The sequence below is a fragment of the Sebastes fasciatus genome, chromosome 5 (genome assembly GCF_043250625.1).
Source record: "Sebastes fasciatus isolate fSebFas1 chromosome 5, fSebFas1.pri, whole genome shotgun sequence".
In the NCBI taxonomy this organism is placed as follows: Eukaryota; Metazoa; Chordata; class Actinopteri; order Perciformes; family Sebastidae; genus Sebastes; species Sebastes fasciatus.
This window is the reverse complement of record NC_133799.1, coordinates 12,429,807-12,437,433: the sequence shown is the minus strand read 5'-3', so window position 1 is coordinate 12,437,433 and position 7,627 is coordinate 12,429,807.

The following is a 7,627-nucleotide window of genomic DNA, read 5'->3' as shown; positions in this document are numbered from 1 at the left end:
CTTCCCGTGAGACCGGGTGTTTATCATGCTAATACACACATACAGGTACTGAGATTAGTGTGTATACCCACATGTAGTTTGATACATATTTGTGTGCGTGTGTGTGTGTTTGCCCTGCAGAAAAAACTTGGCTTATACTCCGTTATGGTTGGCATTTAAGTTTTAATTAAAAAACCCATTAAACCAATTCATTATTGTGTTTTATTTAACGGTAAATTAAATGATACAATTTAAAGTCAGCTGGAGGCAATAAAAAACTTGTATCATTAGATCTTCATTGCAATTTGCTCTGTCTCATTATTTCATATCTTAAACTGCTGCATGTATTTGTTTTTGTCAGCCCATTGTCATTTTCTTATTTTCACGTTTGTTGGGATGTTATTTTCTACTTTTCTCCCAACCGTGACCTGTTTGGCAGGTGCAATCAGCATATGTTATCCTTCCATCTGGTGCTGGATAATATCACCGCAATATTGCTTTCCTCTCAGTGACTGCATGTCATCAGTGTCGTGTAGAAACCATCCTTCTCTAGGAAGTTAACTTTTTCGTGGAGAAAAAAAAAAAAGATTGATTTAGCCCATCAATCGTTTGGCTTCGCTCCAACATGATGAAACCTTTTCTGCACATGGAAGATAATGTCAGCTGTCAAATGCAATAAAAAGAATATAAACTGCCAAAAATTGGAGATACAGTATCAGGTTTTTGCAGGACACCGGCGATGGTGACTGTGGGGCTGTTTGTAATCTTCCACTGTGAACCTTTCAAGCCATTATGCATCAGCACAGTTTTGTGGCTTGAAAGAAATTACAAGTTATTAACTCCACTCTCAGAGAAATTAATGTGTCTTACTCAGAAACGCTAGGCCGCGAGAAAAGTATTATATAAAAATCTCACTTTAATCCTCTTCACTGATGTAATCAGCCAAATGGCACACATCTGAAATCTGATGCTGGAATTGGGCTCTCTCCAAAGTACACTCAATGCTCTGGACTTTTCCTCTGACGCCAGCCAGGCAGCTGTGTGTTCTGTGCGTCGTGCCAGATGCTCTGGGCTCAGCACATGGTGGCCCTGGATAGCACTGGATATGAGGCATTGATTAGGTCTAAGCACACTGCAACATACTAGAGACACATTGCCGGATTTGGATTTAAAAAGCCTTTTCCCCCCGCTGAACTTAATCCACATTAGAACATTTCAGTTGTTCGATATGCTCCCTTTGGCCCTGTGCAGTGACATGAAACTGGGCTGTCCATGGCCTCTGGCAAGTCTGAATTTCTCTGCAGCATAAAAACCAATACAAACATGGAGTGTTTGTTCTCATCAAGCTGTATGGCTAAACTGTTGGAGATGATGCCTGTCTGTGTTGATGACAATGGGAGGTGAAAGTAAGATTAAAGGTGAACATCACGAAAAGGGAAAGGGGAACAAGGACAGTATGGGAGCCCATTTCCATCTAGAAAAGAAATGTCGAGTCAGAATTTTGACTTACATCATTATGAGATGTTATGTCACAACTATGGGACAGTGAAACAAAATCTTTGACTTGCTGACTCAATTTTTTATTATTATAATTATTTACAACCTATAATAATGAGATAGTAAAACTTTTTTTGACTTAGTAAGTCAAAACTTTGACACTAATATTGACAAGATGTTGAAAAAATTGTAGACTCACATCAGACATTTCATATGTATAGATGTAAGCCCCCTCCCCTGTTGTTATTTTTTTAACTCATACCTTTTCTTTTATTTATTTTTTATTTAATCTTATTCTCAAACTCAGTCCCAACAGGCAAAAACAGCTGTCTATAACTTGACTATGACTTGCCCAAATCTGAATGTGATTAGCATAAAGTAGGCATGTCTGTAAAGGGCAGACTCGTGGGTACCCATTGGAACCATTTCCACGTCAAGGGACCCCTTTTGAAAATGACGTCTGAAGTCTGGAGTGTTATTTAGCCTCCTTCACGACAAGCTAGTATGACATGCTTGGTATCAATATTCCTTAGGTTTTTATAGTTTCATATGATACCAGTATCTTCACTCTAGCTTTAAAATGAGCCCACTACGACCTAAAAATCACAAGTTGCGTTAATGCGTTAAAGAAATTAGTGGCGTTGAAACTAATTTGCGCTTTATTATCACGTTAACTTTGACGGCCCTATTTTTGAGTCACTCAAAATACTGACTTAGTGTCTCATAATTGTAACCTACTATGAGTCATTTTGTTTTTTTTCTTTTCCTGGCAGAAATGGGCTTCCATAGATTGTTTTCCCCTAGAGTGCAAAAGAACAGTTTGCAGGTGGTTATTTGAAATTTCATTCAAGGCCTAAAAAAAATATTCTCCTGACAGCTGCGACGGCACACAGAAAACCACGCTGTGTTGCGATGTGATTTGCAATGTCAGCTGCAATAATTATTTCAAGCTATAAGCCACAGCAACCCAGATGTCACTGGTGTTCAGCATGTGGAGGAGAGAAAGAGAAAATGCATTCCTTGATACGTTGTCAAGTATCATCAGTCTTTGTTGTTCATCTCATCTTTTCCAAAAGTTATTTTGTCGTGTGGGGTTGACTGACCTTTTCCGTGTCCAGTGATCCCTCACCCAGGCTTCAATTAGTCCTTTCCAGAACGTCTTTGTACTAAAATTTGGCCCGTACATGTAGGTTGTGAGAGACACAGCTAGTATGGTAAAAGTAAGAAGCTTTTCTGCTAAATGTAAGAGTCATAAAAGCAGTTGGTAGGATTAATTTATCATATGAGCAAGTTGGAAAACTGCCATCTGTGGCCAGTTGGTCCACTGATGGATTATTTGAAGGGCCTACCGGGTGTTTACAGTATTAGGTGTTCGTGATTCATCATCTCTTAATCCATAGTGGCAACTGCTAATGATGCTAAACCACACAGGTGGCTAGGGCAACGTGAGAAAAAATTAAATAACTTCCTGTACAGGCGAATTCAACCATCTTTAAAACCAAATATCATCTAACTGATGGCAGAGACTGTTTACTTCAAACCCTTTCAATTTGGACTCAATCATGCCAAACCATTCATTGTTTACAAAGCTATTGGTGCATTTTCCTGAGGCATAAACATGCCATTTTTCTGACTTTAAAGGACGTGGAAACTCCGCCCATGTGGCACGAGCCAGCAATATGCCAGTCAGCTTTATGAGCACGCCTTAATTTAACATCATTCACTCACGTAGATAAGTTCACTGTATATCAGCAAGACTGCCGTCTCCTTGGCAAGTTGCTAAGCAATTTAATTTCGAAAAAATACATTTCAGACAGCATTATATAAAATGGCACTGTGCCTGGATTAGACTGCATTAATATGCATTTGCCAATTCAGTGAGGAGAGTCTCACACTAAAGTAGTCATTATTACTTTTTTTTTTTTTTTCAAAAATACTTTTGTTATTTAAAAACTGTTGCAAGGCTATTAAATAGGCGTTATCAGATGTGGGTCAATAGGGGACTATAGTAGGATCGACGAAGTGTGCCCAAGTACGGTATGGAACGTTCACACTATTCAAACAAACTGGACTTTAGGGAAAAGTGTACTTGGATCCGGGCCAGGGTCCCTGATGTGAAAGCACCCTCAGAGTATGTGTTTTCCTGCAAACATCATACTAAGAAAATGTGTTAGCATCTGATGGAGTTTGTGCACCTGTATGAGGTTTTCAGTTGGGCAACTGCCAGGTATAATCACAGCCCTCCTGTGAGTTACCCAAAAGAAACAGCAGAAAGTAGTATGAGTACTACAGGATTTGTTAGCAGTTTAGTAACCACACAGATATACAGTACCTTGCATGTTTCCTCACTGCAAGGGTTGTATTGTTTAAGGGCTTTCTCAAATCTGACAAGATGTTACCAGTACATTAATTTGCATTAACAGCCATCATCACCTCATCTGTTTCATACTCGACCATCCATAAAAAGATAAGCCCCTTTTTTAATGAACACCTGGAAGTCAATCAACACTGCAGGCTCAGATTCATCTAATAAAATCACGACCACAACTACCGATCAACAACATTGCTTTAGTAAATATGCAAATGAACTGTGGAGACTTAGCACCACCACCACTTCACATTTCAATTAGTTTCATTGTCAGTGGTATTACATTTGTCATCATGAATCGCACCATATGCTCACACCACTTAATTCAAGTTGGGGAGAGATTATGAGCAGATGATTTAGCAATTGCACCGCTCCTCCGTAGTGATGTGATACTGGCTGATGTGAAGTGAAATGAAGCCAGGCACTCGAATGAGTTGAGGGCACCGTTTCCCTCCCCTCTGATTGACTAAACATTTAGCTGTGATATAATTGGCTTGGTAACAAAGTGACCATGGGGCGTGAATACATTTGTAACAAGCCCTTTGATCAGACTCAGAGGCACACTGGCGTCTCGGGGCCTCCCTCGACATGGCGGGCTGTCAGCAGTGTTTGGTTGAGTTGTGAATGGCAGGAAATTCGAACACAGGCTAAACGATGTGACGGCCCTCTTGCCAGGTAAACTTGCCTCATCAAACGGGATGTTTTCTCCATTTCCTCTAACGTTTCCCACTGTGACTAATTAGTTTTCTTTCCTTCTGTAGTTTAATTCGAGGTTGAAACTTTATTACAGATTCAGAATTGAAACAATAAAGTGATTTCTGATGCAACACAAAAGATAATTTGGCTTTACATACCTTAGATCAATGGTTCCCAGCCTTTTTCATTAAGCGACCCCTTTTATATCATTGAGTAAACTGACGCCCCCTGAAGTGACATGTTTTATGGATATTTCATATTATACTCAATGCATAACAATAACAGTACAGAACAACAGATAAACTGTACAATTAACCAGATAGTGAACACAATAACTGCAGGAAGTTTGTGTAAAATGAGCAATTTGGATGAATTTTGAGCAGATTATTTTCTGTGAAAATAGGGTTATTTTTTTACATATGCATTGTTTTCTTCTCTGACTCTTGGCCATTGTTCTATTAGCTCTTTGGTTGTTTTAATTGCGTACTTTTCTAATGCAGGATGAGGCTGTTTAGCAGAGAGAGAACGCTCTGTGAATATAACTTGTGTTCAGGTCTTCACCTTTCCCTTATCCTGTTTTTATATTAAATAATAATCCAAACTTTAAAAATAACAATTTAATTTAGTTTTCTTTACACAAATTAATGAGGCTGAGATATACTGTAGGCAAACTGTATATTTCTAAAAACAAGACTGGGTCCAAACCGAGTATATGGCTGGACCATGTACGGTCAGTCTGTCAATTTGTAGCTAAATTGTTACAAAAATGGTCATGTCTATAATGCTAAATCCAGTAAGTCTTTCTTAAATTACTGCAGTAACATATCACAATAATGTAAAGCTATGCATGAAAAAATTAAGAGAGGACCACACAGTGAGTGGAACCGCTGACACGCCCCCCTGAAAACATAAACAAAGGACTATTTCTGCCTTTTCATTTTGAAAGAGCAACAGCCAATGAGGAAACTCGAACACTCGGCCGACCAAAAGTATAACTACATCACTCACTCAGTCACTCAGTGATAGACTTTTGCGTTTGTAGGGCTAGAGCAAAGTATTCATCAATTTAAGGGAATGTAATCAGGGTTTGGTTTTTTAGATATTTGATGTGTGGTCTTATACGTATCATTTTGCAGCTCTGTTATATTAGATAATATTTGAAAAACGAATAAACCAACCGATGAAATCATCCACCACCATGCCAGCTGTTGGTGGGCTCGTCCCAGAGGTTAAATTATCATTGGGGTCTAACCGTGGGGCTGTTGCCAAACGAACTATGGTAGGGGGGGAAATCAGGCTTCTCCAAGCAGCATGGGTGAAACTGTCAACTGCTGCGGTTGGAAAGGCACCGGGGTTGCCCCCACCGTCTGGCCCGCTCTATCAGAGGTTCACCCTCACACACCCCACCCCCTCCCACAGCTCTGCAAATCAGCAGATCTGTAACCTGTCTGTGGTGATGAATAGAGGGCGTCTGCAGCCGTGGCTGCCACACCACAGGCACAGATGGATGATAGGGGGCTGTTAAAGTGCTTCCTGCGCCATAGCGGCCGATGTAGTCAAGGCGAACGCCAACGGCCAACGTTCCTGCTTTATTTCTCTCTTTTTTTTAAACGATGTTTGGGCTGCGAGTGCTGATTGGCAAGAGCTGAAACACAGTCAGAGCCGCATCCACGTCCACGTAATTCACTTTTGTGTGGCGCTATATAAAGTAATTGCATAGCTAATTGCGGAGCTAATTGAGAAGTATTCAGAATTAATTATAAACTCTTCTCCCAGATGATGAAAAAAAATGGGTTCAATTATATACACTTCAAAATCCACCCCTAATCACACCACTTAGCCCCAGTGAGCAGTCAATAAAGAGCAAATGGATGCAGGCAGCTTATCAGTTTTTGCCACGTTATTCAAAAATTACTGCTGCATTTTGTTTATGTGTACATACGCAACGAAACCTTCTTCCTTAATGCACTGCTAACATTTTAATGGATTTTTTTTTACTGTATAAATCTGCCTCCACCGCTTTGTAATGTTGATTCTTGGGAAAAAAGCTGACCTCCTCGCTGCTCTAAATCCGATTGTGCAGCTGTCACAGATATTAGACCCCATAATGACCCTGGGGAGGGATTGGAGCATGAGCAAACATTGGAAAGAACATAAACCATTAGATGCGCTGTTACAGTGTTACAGTGAACTGCGTGGTATCCACAGAGAGCTCTGTCACAGCCATGGAGGCATCCAGCAGAGTTAAGCATGTGCTCCAGCCTGCACAGTGGCAGTGTCATTGTCATTTGATTAATACTGCAACTGAAAACACACTTAACTCTTCTGCAACGTGGTCATAAATCGCGTACGTCCAGCAGAGGCCAGCTATGAGCCACACATCTATAGGAGCCACAGAGAATATCATAAACGTATTTATTTTTTACAGCATGGGAGGAGGAAGTAAAATGTCAGAGAAGCAGAACCTTATTTGCACATTCCCTGCATAAATCGACGTTGTGACACACTCCTATGCTCTGTTTATCAAACAATGTTGGCATTTTGGGATGGATTTAAGTGGCCAAAGCTTATTTGCATCACAGAATTACTGCAGCATTTCATTTTTCTTACGAATTGACATCCACTTCTTTGATGCTGTGTTTTTCTCAACACTGATATGAACCTACAAGGAACGGTGATAGCCCACAATCCTGTGTTGGAGAGCATGATATTGTTGCAGGGTCCTGGCCTTCCAGAGAAAGCTTCTCAGGTAAAGGCTGACAAACATTCACCTCTTGGCCAGATGCTGCAGCTTCAGATAAGATACAATATGTGCATATTTTATCCTTCTTGCTGTTTCACACATAATCCTCCAAATTGTAAATCTCTAATCCCTATTAATTACACCAGCGGCATGCGAGAAGCCGGTAAGAATTTTGTTATTGTGTTAAATTGGTGGTTGAATGTGGCTCCACACCTCTTCCTTATTTGTGCAAAAAGGGCAGAAACAACATCAGTGCAGCTTGAGCAGCAGCCCTAGCCGGCCCACCACTGTACTTAAGAGAGCATTTGCCTGAGGTCTACAAGAATCACAAAGTACATTCTGCT